Raw genomic sequence first — 14026 nt, 5'->3', positions numbered from 1 at the left:
TATCAGAGGGATGGCTATGCAAGACTATGGAATTGGTGGATGCCATTTGAGCCTCATACAACAAGGAACAACATCTGTATTGTACAATTCCTCATCTCCCGATTTATGTCCAATACCACCAGTGAGTACCAAAGCAATGTAGCAAGGGAATGTCGGGGTGGTGGACAGGCTGTAGCGTGTTTAGAATTTCATGTCTAAAGACTGGAGTTTGTGAGTTTAAAAAGCCTTCCTTCTGTATAACCATAACCACAATCTTTCCCTGACCCTTAACATGAAGACAACATTTGTTATTTTTTAACCACTCTAAACCAATTTGTTCCAGTTGCTGAAACCTCACCATACCATAACCACAATGTATGTGCAATAATCATTTCCCTGACATTAGCTATACCATAGCTGCCACACACATTTTTAGTCTTGGTCGTGTTTCAGCATTTTCACTGCGAGGGACAGAAACCATGGCATCGACGACATGGACGGATGTCTTTTTCTTTTCTTGTGCCGTTGAATTGCAGCTTAGCCATTTTAAAGGTGTTACGGGAAGCCAGGAATGCCAAGGGTGTTTATTTCACTGCCACTTTCTAGGGCAAACTTTTGAATTAGGAGGAAGGAAGATATCGGCTGTATCACCGAACCCATCCAGGCTTTCTTGGAAGGATTCAGAGAAGCATCTTTTCATGCTTCAAGCTATTATTTTCCCCTCTTCTATTAGACAAGAGCAATTCTATAAAAGCCTCACCCAAAACCCTAATCATGCATCTGTTCTGCATCAGGTCTGCATGCAAGCAGTGCAGCCATTTTTTCTGTTTTTCTTCATTAACTTGCAAAGTAAAAAGTAAAAAAAACAAACAAGGATACCAGGGTTTAGGTTTTGATTATAATGGGCTGAACCTTGAATCAAATAAGACTGACACCAAAAATGTCTTAAAGGGAAAAAGAATAAGAGAACTAACAACACTTCATGTGTTGAACAATGAACTGGCGGCTGAGTTGACATTTTAAAGAATGTGTGAACTTTGTGAAGAAACTTCAAACTGAAATCCAAGTGTTAAGTGCACCCTCATCCCAGTCACACTCTGATCCTTATCGCCGCTCGATCAGCCAAAGAACTTGCCGGATCACCACAAAGAAACACACAGACACATGGACCAACACTAAACCTCTCTGAGGCATGTTGAATCATAACGTGGAGAAAAGACACTGCGGCTGGGTGACACAGCGAGGGAGTGACTTTACCTCTGGACTGTGGCAGAGGGAGTGGCGCTGAAAGAAAGAGGAGGGTGTGAGTGTGTGTGTGTGTGTGTGTGTGTGTGTGTGTGTGTGAGTGTGTGTGTGACAGAGAGCTTTGCTTTCACGCCTTGCTGAGCAGTGAAAGAGTATCTGTCACAGAGAAACAAGCCAAAAGACAGAGCGTAAAAGTTAGGTAAAAGGACAGAGAGGAAAGAGGAGAAGAGATAGAGAAAGAGTTGGCTGAAAGCAGCTTCTGTCCTCCGTCCCACCCCCTCACTGTCCTCCCCTCCTCTCTGCCCGGCCGGGAGGGAGAGGAAAAAGAAAAGGAGTGCAGAGAGAGAGACAGGGAGAGGGAGCTCAACCACGCTTGCTCTATAGCGCAGGACTCAGGAATTCCAGGACCTTTGGAGTTGTTCGCGCACACACACAGACACACACACACACACACACACACAAACAACACACTTTACACACACAAGCTGCTTTTCTGGTGGTGATACAGGACTCAGAGAGGGAGTATAAGAAAGAAAGAGACAGAGACAATTAGAGAATAGCCTTTTCCAGCCCTTTCCTCTGGACTATTTGACCGTGATGGCACCTGCCGAGGGGAAAGTGACGAGGAGGGGCTGAGCACTGGAACGGGACGCAGGCGGAGGAAGCTGCTGATGAAGGTGAGATTTTGATATTCTGATATAATCTCTCCAGTGTGTGTCTTTGTCTTTTCTGCCTGGATATGTGTCCATGATATACGACATTTATTCAAGGATATAATTAGAAGAAGTTTTTGTGTTTGATTGTTGGGTAAAAATCAGAGTTTATTCATTTATTCAACTTATAACTGAGCAAAAAAAAAAAAAGAAAAGTGGAATGATTTCAGTTTCAGTAAAAAGTGAAGCTGGGGAAAACCCTGTGTAGGTGTTTGTGTTGGAAGTGTGCAGCTCTGAATGTGTGTCAACTGGGCTGTGTTTATCATTAGGGTGATTTCCTTCAGTAACATAATAGCTCGACTGCTGGACAGAATGAGTTCTGTAGAGGGAGAGTGTGCAAGTGCAAACATTCTGTGGGTTTGTTAATTGGATCTGATCAGCGGGTGATCCATCTGAGCATAAATCTGGACAGGAGGAAGAGTTTGTGTGCATGTGGGAGAGCGTCTGTCCTGGATGTTCAATTTCCTGATGGTGCACCAGTGGAAGTGGGGGATTTAGAGGGAATTATTATTGCTTTTGCAGAGAATCTGTCTTTTTTCAGTCGGCATTGAGGAGTTTTTGCTTCGGAGAACATAACATAAATGTTATAGCTTTGAAATGTGACCAGTTTTTGTGTTCGAACGATAAAGCATTATATGAATTTAATGAATAAAGAACCCATTGGACATACAGAAGATTAGAAGTCTTTGGTCCTCTTACACCTGCAGTTATTATGTGCCTCCTCCCTCCACCCTCCATCCTGCCACACTCTGCCACTTTTGTTCTCTAATCTCATTTACTTCTGCCTTTTCTGCAGGTTTTCTCTCAAATCCCACAACTAATGACAGAGGCTTATCCCATGCCACTCTGCCTGGCTCTCATCCTCTCTCCCACCCCTCTCTTTTCTCTCTCTCATCCTCTTTATGACAATTCACCGGCCTTTATAAAGCCTCACATATACATTATCTTCTCTTTTGTAGCGTCATCATCTTTTTTTTTCATCTATCACCACAATGTTTTGTGTGTTCAGTGGGTGTGTACGTGTTTCCAGGCTCACAGGTGTGCATTTTGTCTGTCATCTCACCTATTCAGTCTTTTAATCCCGGGTCTTGCATGGTCTTTATAACCCCTCCGCCCCAAACCCACCTTAACCTGCACAGTAACCCCTCCATTACCATACCACTGAACCGCACCTTAACCCTTCATTTGCCTTTACGGGGAGGTGTGTTCTGGGTGCAGCGGATGGTCCAACGAGGCGTTACATGATAGTTATGTTGTGTTAATAATAATGTGACCATACACGCACTGCTCTGTCATTTTGGTGATATCTTCTGTGACAAGCAGGCACTATTGAGGCAGAGTTTTGTTCCAGCTTACTGACATGTCCTGATGGTTTTAATGGAAGCCTCCACTTGATAGTAATTGTTAACATGACTGAGGACATATTCTTTAACAGGTTTTTACATTTTATGTCCCTACTTTAAAGGGAAGCTCCACCAATTTTTCACATCAGAGGCTGTTTGCAGGTCTTGTGTGGCTGCAGATGTGATATGTGATAAATCGCCTCAAATGATTTCACTTGAGTCAGCGTCGGCTGGGTCTTAAGACTACAAGTTTGAAAGCCAACTTAACATCTGTGGGTGTGGAGTTAGAAAGGCCACATTAGCCACTACTAGCACCCGAATCTGAGTTGGCCAAGCTGCATTGTGGGTAATGTAGGCACCTGTTTTTGACAAGGAAGAAGAACGTGTGTAATATAAAAGATAAAACTCTGGTTTTATTGTGTCGACTTTGATCCTCTCCATCCTTTATAACTGTCAATGGAGTTCTCTTCTAAGACTGTGTTACATTATTTGGGCTATTTTTGATGTAGAACAAAGAGGACATGTGCTCAATTCCAACAAATTCTTCAAGAAGTGAGATCATCAAAATGTTGGGACTGATAAGGATCCATTTCTGGACTGTACATTGCAGTAAAGATTTAACAGGTTTTTTATTTAAAAATGTAATACAGAAATGGCTTTATGATTTCCAAGAGGTCAGCATTAGCTTACAAAAAAGCTAACTAGTAAGCTGCCACATTGGGGGCAGATCACTGAGTGAATCTGAGTAGCTGTGTTACCAGGTCCTGATAAGTTAGCACATCTTAATGTTTTTCTGAACATTTTAGGAACTCCCACTTGGGCAGAAAACTAGCTATTTATCACAAGCAGTGACATGATTCTTCCTTTCAGAGTAGTTCTGCCTCTGAGAAAAGGTTTTAATAATTTAAAATTCAATCTGCGTCTGTGTTTGCACTACACTTCAGAAACAGATATTGTTGTTTGTGTAAGCCCGTTTTTTTTCCAGTGCTGCACTGTGAGGAGATATTTGTGTGAGGACCAACGGTGGAACTTCAGGTCCAAGTACTCCATCGTTCTTCTTGGATGTTCTTGAGCTTCTGTAGGTGTCACTCTTTGCATTGCGTTGGTTGTTGCTGCTCATGCTAATCACCCTCTTCTTCTGTGAATTCCAAGCACACTGCTGCTGATGCAAATTTAAAGACACATCACTTCCTGTGTGTCAGAGGATTGTTCCCAGGGCAGACACAGTGTGAACAGCATACGTATAATAGCTTTCACCACCTGGTCACATTCGCTTGCGTGTTCAATCATTTTACATCAGAGAGCAGCAAAGCGGACATTTATTTAACCTAACAGCTCCTGTGGGTTCAAGGTGGCGCCGCTGATTGCATGGTGATGAATCAAGCACCAAGGTAACTTCATGGTTAGGATGTCTCTACACTGATCCACTGCCACACCTTGAAACCCATTAACCCCCATCTCAACCCTTTCTCTGTGGAAAAACCCATTAACCTTCCCATTAACCCTTTCCTCAGCCTGAAGTTTCTACCAGGTCAGCAGAAAGTGGGTGAAAAATGTGTAAAGAGAAACACAAGTGTGGTACAATGACTTATGTGTCTGCGGAGAACAGGATAAATCTTCTCTTCGGCTGTCAGTGTTAGCTCTGTCTAGATTGACTGCTTGCCTTTCGTTCTCTATATGAAGTGAACAAAGTAATAGGATAAGATACAGAGAACGGGTGAGGTGAGAGAGAGAGAGAGACCGGGCAGCGATGTCAGTTTTCCTTTGTTTGAAATATTTAATGAGTGCCTCTGCTCTCTTGAAATATTGACTTTTACCCATATAGCCAGAGGGGACAGACGGGAGCGGAGGTTGTTCTCTCGTTCAAATAAAAAGCAAAAGGCTGTTAGCATCAAACTTTCATCAGTTCCCTTTATTTATTTATTTTTTGTTTTCTTTTTCGATTCGTCTGATTAAAAAAAGACATGATACTTGCCCTTGATTTGGAAGTCGCTGCTAATGAGGGGGAAAATGTGTTCTGTGTGTGTGTGTGCGTGTGTGTGTGTGTGTGTATGTGTGTGAGAGAGAGTAGGAGAGAGTTTGTGTGCAACTGTAGATTTTCTGAGCGTGTCTCATGAATGTGTTATGGACCTGCATACGGCTCAGCTGCTCAGTCTTGCTTCCAATTTTGCCCAGTGGCCACTCGCAATATTGCAGCGAATAATTCCCAAGTCCTGAAGAGCATTTTCCCCTTCGAGCACTGTTATACAGGAAATGTCAGGACACATCCAAATGCAAACAAGTAGTCAACTATGAGTCTTTTTATCATGCATCTTTTAATTCATGGAGGTTTTGTGTTTGTAAAACTTTCCACAAGCCAAGAAAAGTGATTTAAAAGTCTGTGACCTCATCACAGTGTAAAGTCTATGGGCCAAGCGGGAACTTGCATATTCTGCTGGCTGCTCACCCTAACCCTTCGCAAATTTGTACAGTTCTTATAAATCTTAGTGCGCCTGTTATGCTAAATAAAACCATGTAGGATTCGTAAAAACCCAGTGTTGGCATTTTTGTATATGATCTGAATGTTACGTTTTCCCCTTAGAGAAAATGTCTGGACATTATCAAAAGTGTTCCCATTTTTTTCACATTTGAATGATAATTTCCACGTCTGAAATTTATATTTTTACGTATTAGATTACATATATCTATATGTGATTTTTCTTCACAAGTCAATGAGAATTTCCAGATGTGCATGAGATCATGAAATTTGCTTCTTCACATGTGAATTTTGAACTAAAATTTTAACATGTGAAAGGAAAATTATTTCATACGTGAACTGGATATTTTCACAAGTTTTCCCATATAAGTGAAATTTACATTTTCACATACAGTATGAACCACTTTCATTCACATGTGATTGGCTTTTTTCCACGCGTGAACTAGAGTGCCCACATGCTTACATTCATATCATTAGTACTGAGGGAAAGGGTAATTATTACTGATTCCAAAAATATCCTCCTTCGTGAAGACACTGTTTACCTGCAGTCTAAAGAAAACTAGGTCCTCAAGTGGGGAGGAATATTCTCTCTCATTTAATAAGAGCAAAAAAAAAAAAAAAAGGAGAAAAAAACACATGCTGAAAATAATCTGGTCTTCCAAATTATAGAAAATGAATAAATGGATTAATAGATCTAATGTTCAAAAGGTGTCATTGGATATGTGTAGAAAACCTAAACCGATGGATGGGTGGATGGATGGATGGATGACAAAAGAGCTGAACCTGAGGTCAGCGAAGATAGTCTACCTAATTCATCACTGTGTCAAAAAGGCGGATGAAGGATGTGAGCCACTCTGTCTTAGATAAAAGAAGATAACACCTTCACTGATGTTCAAGCGCAACCTTCTAAGGTGAAGATGTCTTTAAAGATAATCTGTTAAATGAGGAAACTGCACATAAAATAAATCAGGATGGCAGATTTCTGAGAGTGTGAGAGAGCAGTAAAGACAATATTAGACACGTGCAAGGACAGGTGAAAGAAAGTAAAAACACTTCTTTGTAAAGATGTTGACTTTCAATACATGGGAACACATGAAAAAGACTGATTGTATGTTGTCGTAGAAAAACAGTAGGAGAGACATATTATATTATACATATATTAAACCAAGGTGTTACATGTTAAGGACCTGCGTTGTCAACTGTATAAATAACCAAAACGTTTAAGGAGATTTGGTGAGCAACTCTCTCCACAGAAGAGAAAGGCTAAGTGCTGACGTCTGATTGGCTGTAAAGACAGACTAAATTTAGCCTAATTGGTTTAATCTGATGATAGCTACTGATCCATCAGAGACCCAAAACACTGGAATGGGATAATTAGGATAACGTATCGGTGCAGATGTTGTAGATGGTGAATGATATGTGACCCCATGCCATTAGATACAAGCTCTTCACTTCTACTGATGATGGCCTGAAGGAAAGGTTAGGCTGAGGACAAGGGCGGTCAGTCTCAGTTCACTGTGAGTGGACTGCTCATACTGAGTGGATGGATGTTAGACCACTGGTTACCTGGTTTGTTGTTCCCTGAGCTGCTTTGAAGGGTGTTCATGAACCCAGCTAAAATTATAATGTTGTATAAATTAAAAAGATATTAGAAAGTCATGATCAATGTCAAGACACTTTTTTTTAGTTATATGCAAATAACTGCTCTTTAAGGTGTTTAAGGGGCCGGCTTCACAAAAGCAATTTGTTTTGATTGGTGAAACGTGTCAAAATAAGTGAGAGAAACTTCATGCATATTCTATTCAATTAACATATTTCAAGCTCACAAACCTTCACAAAATAGCTGCAAAACTTTAGTGAAAGAGAAACAGTAAGTTACAGGAATGGTCTTGCAGAAGAAAAATCATAATTCAGTGGACAGGGTGTGTGCAAATTTCTTTTGGCACGCGATAAAACCACACTCCCTGCCTGACTTGGACAGGACTCTCGCTTCTCTTCATCGCTTGTGTTTATACCTACTGCCTTAACCACACACATCCCTCTGCTCCAGAGGCAGAGATATAAAAGTGTCTTCTGGTTCAGCGAGTTCTGAGGACTTTCATATGCCTTACTTGAATCATGGTTAAGTTGTTCAATTTTAAGTAACAAAAGTTACACTTAATATTTAAAAACTAAAACAAAACACAAAAATGTATATCACAGGGACAGTAATTATGTAAAATGATACTGGTAATGAGAAATGTGAGAAGATTAAAGATTTGAGAATAGATTTCCTGGATATTCATTAAAAGATGTGTGTATTTTATGAGAAGAGAGATCCCTCATTGGCTGTTGCAGGCCACAGGGCGGGCATAGAAGCTGATAACTGGTCAGATAAGTTTTTTGCTGAACAAAAGCACTAAATAGGATTTGTGATTGCGGTTTGTTGCGATTTCATCTCCTTTTATGCATGAAATACTGCATGAAATATGTCTTGGACTAAATATTTTACTGCAATAGATCTAATGGAAATTTGGAACAACAGATTGATGCACTACTGAAACACCCAGACCCTCCACCGGTGAGTTGTAGTACATTTGTATGTGCTTGTTTCCTCAGCTATTTTGTTTGTTTGGTGATTGTACCTGCCTGATGTGGTGTTATCCTAAAATGGTTTGCATTAACATAATCAGAAGAATCAAAGCTCTCTCAAGATGTATGTCATGACTTTACACTTAACTGAAGCCTATTTGCTCAGCTGTGTTTGTATTGTTTGGTGAATGAGCCAACGGAATGGTAAAAGGAGAACCTGGAATGTAACACACTGCAGGTTAAAGTGTAGCTGGCAGACAACCAATCAGTGTCAGATTATTATGGTCCTGGGGATGGAGGCCAGAAATTGTGTCTCCTAGTGGCTGATCACAGCCAGAGAAACGTGTCAGCACCAAAACCATTGTTTTCAGCACACTTCAAAGCACTGCTTTATCCGTTAAGTACATATGATGGGCTGTTGCGCATGCAGCTCCAGAAGCACTCACGCTGTTTTGTCCAAAACCTACTTCACCAAAACGGTTTTGAAGCATCCGCACCTGCAGCGACAAGTCTCTGTGTGATCAGGGCCTTAATGTTAATTTTTAACCAAACCAAGACTAAAAATATGGTTATTATTAATTAATAATCATCTTTTATGAATATTTAACTTCAGTCATTGCCACTTTTAGCCTATAATGTCAAGACTTAAAAATCCACATGAATCAAACACGATCAGATCACATTTAACCTTAAGCTAAATATATTGCATATTATGGGCTTTGTGCACACAAGGTGGATAAATGCTGCTCTGCTTCCCCAACACATCTTTGTGTTTCCCTTCTCAGCTCTCCTTTCCCTCTACTGTCTCACCCACCACTCCCCCTTCTTGCACACACAAACACACAAACACATACACACCTTTCCTGTCCTTCCTAATTTCTTCGTTCCCTCGAATGCCCAGGTCTGTCCCGCGCTGTTGCAGAACAGCCTCTCCTTTGCCAGGCTGACCTGTAATTGCACTCTCGATTTGTGTAGATGTGTGTGTGTGTGCCTTTGTGTGTGTGTGTGTGTGTGTGTGTGAGTGTGTGAGTTTATACTTCGAGCCTGTCCTGTCCCATCACCTTGAGCGGTCATGCAGTATTGAAGGTGAGGTGGAATTAGGAGGCTTTACACAGGAAGATAGGAAAATAACGAGATTCTCACCGTCCCTGTCACACACACACACACACACACACACATTATCGTACACATACAAGCAGCCTTATAGTTTCAAAAACTGTTTCTGTCTCTACACGCATGCTGGCATGCACACACACACACACACACACAAACACACACACACAGTGTCCCAGAGGAGCGCTCGAGGGGCTTATGCAGGGGATTTTGCTGTTCTGCAGTGTGCCTGTCAGATAAGGAAGGAGACGCGGGTCTGCCTGGTGACACGCCACTGAGCGCGTGCAGTACAGCCTCCTCTCCTTCCCCTCCCCTCTTTAAGCTGTCACTCAAGTCACCTGCCACCCTCTGCTGCCACTGGTGATGATACGAAACACACAGGGACCCTCTGGTAAACTCATAGACACACTGGCAGTGGCTTTTCTGCTCACACCTCCTCTATCTCTGTCAGGCCAGTTTGACTTGGACCAGCATGCTCTAATGAGAAGACTACTGGAGCTGCACTCCCATTAGAATGCTGGTTTTCTAGTATCCACCATGTTTTAATGATAGAAACAAACCTTATGTGAAAGTGGGTTAGTGATTGGTAGTTTGAGGCAGAATCCTCTGCACTTTTCTAACTCCTTTTTCACTGTTTTTTCCCCTTTTAACTCTCCTCTTTTCATTTCCTTCACCTTGTCCTCCCACCTTCCTTAACAACCCCCCAACTCCTCTCCACCTCCTTCTTTGGCCCTTTCCTCCACCTTTCCATCCCTCTCCTTCATGTACCCCCCTCACATCCCCCATCCCCCCCTCCTCTCCTCTCACCACCTGTAATCCTGCTTACCGCTGTTCTGCAGCTGCTCAGGATCACAGTTGGGGAGAGATTGGGAGTTACAGAAATCAGAGAGAGTGAAAATTTCTTTTGGCTGCTGCTGTTTCTTCGAAATTATATTCATTATTAATAGTGATAGCGCTAATGATTGATCTGGTCTATGGGTGAGCTGCCTGGTAAGAGAGTGGCATTTTGCCAGCACTTCCAGCCTCTCTCCACCCTCTTCTGTTGAATTGTGCAGTACAGCTGCTGGCAGGTGCACTGGCACCAACACCATCACATTGTTTTTCATGCTCTCTTGTTTCTTTCAGTTAGTCCGATAATTTACCTCAGTTTTTAATGTTCAAACGTACCAATTAAAGCCAGGTTGTGAAGATAGATTACTATTCTTTCTTTGTTGTGCTTTGCTGGATAATAGACCATATTCACACGGCGGCCATTTTCCTCTGACAATACGCTCAGGGCGGGAAGCTTAAATGTTTTTCAATGGCCACCTTGTCAATATTGTCTGTTTGCAGTGAGCGGGGATATAGAATGATGCTAGATGGCTATTTCAATTTATCTGTCTTTTATTTTTATGATTACTGATTAATTTTTGGTATACAAAGCAGAAAAAAGTTTTAAAAAGGCAATCACAGTTGCAAAGCCAGAAGGTGACGTCTTCAGCCTGCCTGTTTTGTCCCTTATGAGCTAAATGTACAATGGTTAAAACTTATAAACCTGTATTCACCCCAGTATATTCAGCACTTTTATGAGAAAATGCTTTACAATTTGTGTCTATCCACCCATTCAAACTGATATACCTGTCACAGTTTAGTCAGTTCCTGTTTTACTTTTTTTCAGATTAAATCCTAATGTGTCATGTTTTACTTTCCACTTCCTGTCTTTGTCTTTTTCCTGCACTTTTTTCTGCTCAACTACTTTCCATTAGTTATCAGCCAATGTGTAATTAAGTCTGTGTTTTTCCTTCACTCTTCATTGGTTGGTCTGTTTCTCCTGGCCCAGTCCTCATGTGTTCCCTGTGTTCCTGATTTGTTGGCTTTATGTTTTTTTCTTGTTTTTATATTCTCCTTTAGTTTTCTTGGAGTCTCCTTGTTGCCTTTTCGTTGCCAGTTTTTTTGTTGCTTGCATTTTGGATTTTGGTACTTCAGCTTGTTTTTAAAGCTTGCTCTTTTGTTTTTTCAACCTGCGTTTTTGTGTGTTTTGGTTCCTTTTTGATCATATCACCAATAGCAGAGAGCTTCCAGGAGCAGTTGACATGTGGATAGAAGGGGCCATGGAGCAAACCAACAACATTGTGATTGGTGGACGGTTTGCTCTACCTGCTGAGCCACAGATACTTGGCTTAGATATTTGCTTGATTATAAAACATGTTTTAGATTCCGTCTAATCAAAAATAGGCTAATTATTGCAACATAAGTCTTTATATTTGTGATAATGACCAGGACTCAGTGCTGCAGTGGACTTTCTTTCTGGCATACAGTACCAGGCTGTGATAAAGACATTCAATGAACGAATGCGGTTGTGTTTAGGCTTGATGAAATAGTTGCTCCTCCATCTTTCATCAGCAGGTAACCGCCTTCACCTTTTCTACTATGATGTTATCATATTTAATATTAGCAAACTCCCAGCAGGCCTTCATGTTGCAGAGTGTTCAGTCTTGTCTACATTACACAGTTTCCCTCCACATCCACCCGCCCTGCCATGAAAACCCTCTTGCCTACGCCCTTGGCCTCTCCTGTCTCAACCAGTCACCCTCCACCACCAACACCACCCTCTTTAGTGACACCATCCCCCAGCCCCAGCCTCTTGGCAGCTCCTCCAGGCAGGCTAATTGACTCAGTCCCAGGAGGGGGGGATCATGCCACATTTCTAATTTGGCTTCCCCTCCTCCAGATAAAAGCTACATCCCTCCATCCTGCAACCCCTCCTCTATTCGAGCCCTCGATCTCTATCAATCCATCCTCCTCGTTTTTAATTTTTATATTTTCTACATTTTTTACAGTTAAGGCTGGGCAACTCACATTTTTAAGTGCTTTAAAAACATGTTTTTTGAGATGTTTTTATGTATCTTTCTTACATCCTTTCTTACATCGTTCTTTTTTATTCTTTAGCTGGCTGTCGACATGACTCCCAACCCCAAAATACAGACATAATAGGCAACTGAATACATGAAAGGACAGATACACATACACTCACAGAGCACAGCACCTCGCCTCAGCGCACCATGGGGTTCACCTTCAGAGAGCCTCCATCTCCGAAACTGCACCTGGGGACTACGATGGGCGTGTCTCAATGTGTGTGCGCGCACGTATGTGTGTATAGACCGAGCCTCCAGTCCCGCTAACAAGCAGACAGATGGAGAACAAAGACATTTTGCTATCGATTGTATGACACTTCAGAATCAGAAGAAATAATCAAAAAAGTCTCCAACGTGCCCAGATTGGGAATTGGAGGTTTTGCACTTGTGTTCACCAAACGGCAGAAAAAAAGGCTTTTTGTGAACCTATAAAGGTGTGTGTAGAGTTTATACTGCACTGATTTTTATACTGTTTTGTCCGTTTGAATGCATGAGAGGCATCTGTGTGCGTTTTCAGTCTGCAGTAAGAAAACCATTTCAGGTCTTGTGTGTAAATATCCTAACAAAAGAGAGGTGGAGTAAACCTCAAGAGCGTTGACCCAAGGAGGAGTTTCATGATACAGTGGCCGAAATGAAACAACAAATACACACACAAACACACACCAGCTATACACACAGTAGCACAAGTCAGGCATCCTGACAGGTTCTGTGCAGGAAGCATGTTTGGTATGTAGCAGTAGCTGTGGCCATTAGTAAAATGGTATTTTCAGATGGACAGATAAGGTAGTTTAGCTTGAGGCTCAGGGCCGGCCGGTCTTGTGGAAAAGACATTTGACACGTAGAGAGTCGTTACCTTCAGTACAGTATGTGGAAAGATTTCAGGTCTGTTTTTCGTATTAATAGAAGAGTGGAAAAGGCTTTCCTATTTTCGAATAACAAGTGGGAGCTGGCTTGGCTGATCGTTTGTACCTTGTTCCTTTTGTTCTGTGCTCAGACAGATGTACAGGACAGATACATTTTGCATTTAATATCTCCCAGATGTACATAACATAAATATAATGGGCCCCAGATGTCGTTTTGATCCAGTTTTTGGACATTTAACTAAGAAAAAAATCATTCCAGTTTAGCTTGATCTTAAAGGAGCAGTTTCTAGATTCACCATGCCCAGGGTCAGTACAGTGGTACTTTTAAAGCAACATTATTACATTAAAATAACAGCTTTAAACAGCATTTTGGTACGGTGGTACAGTGTCTTGTAATAAGGTAAATGATGTCTCTGTCTCTGTCTCAGCCACTCCACCCCCCCATCACTTGTTTCTGCTCTATAACTTCAGTGAGAGGGTAGGATCACAGCGTTACATACATGTTCACTTCAACATTCAAGTTCTCAACATGTAATTGTTACGACGTGTAACAAGTTTTGTTTGTATTTAGTCTGACAAATTGTTAAAGACTTGGAATCTGTATTTACAACAGTAGTGTTGCACTCAGAAACTGTGTGGGGCGCCAAATCACATAAAATGCCAATTTCTACGTAATGTTGCTTTACTAGAAGTAATTGGTGAGCCCAATCTCAGTCCCGAAGCGTCAAATACAGCAAGCTGGTCAGTGTTCCTACGAATCTAAGTTTGAACGCTATAGGCCCCCTCATAGTGCCTCTGCTTAAAGTACCACTACTGCACTACATTACTG

At 41.6% G+C, this 14026-nt stretch overlaps 1 protein-coding gene across 1 annotated transcript in view; it reads left to right on the top strand.

Moving 5' to 3' along the window:
• The first annotated feature begins 1466 nt into the window (after positions 1 to 1466).
• Positions 1467 to 14026, top strand: part of sema3b (sema domain, immunoglobulin domain (Ig), short basic domain, secreted, (semaphorin) 3B) — an 82152-nt gene continuing 69592 nt past the window's right edge. Inside the window, exon 1 of the mRNA XM_084366706.1 lies at positions 1467 to 1901. The gene's annotated coding sequence lies outside the window, so the exon portion shown is untranslated. The remainder of the gene's footprint in view (positions 1902 to 14026) is intronic.

The sequence above is a fragment of the Pagrus pagrus genome, assembly GCF_965226575.1.
Source record: "Pagrus pagrus genome assembly, chromosome: 11".
NCBI lineage: Eukaryota > Metazoa > Chordata > Actinopteri > Spariformes > Sparidae > Pagrus > Pagrus pagrus.
Note: the sequence above shows the minus strand (reverse complement) of the source record. Positions and strands in the feature narration are given on the sequence as shown.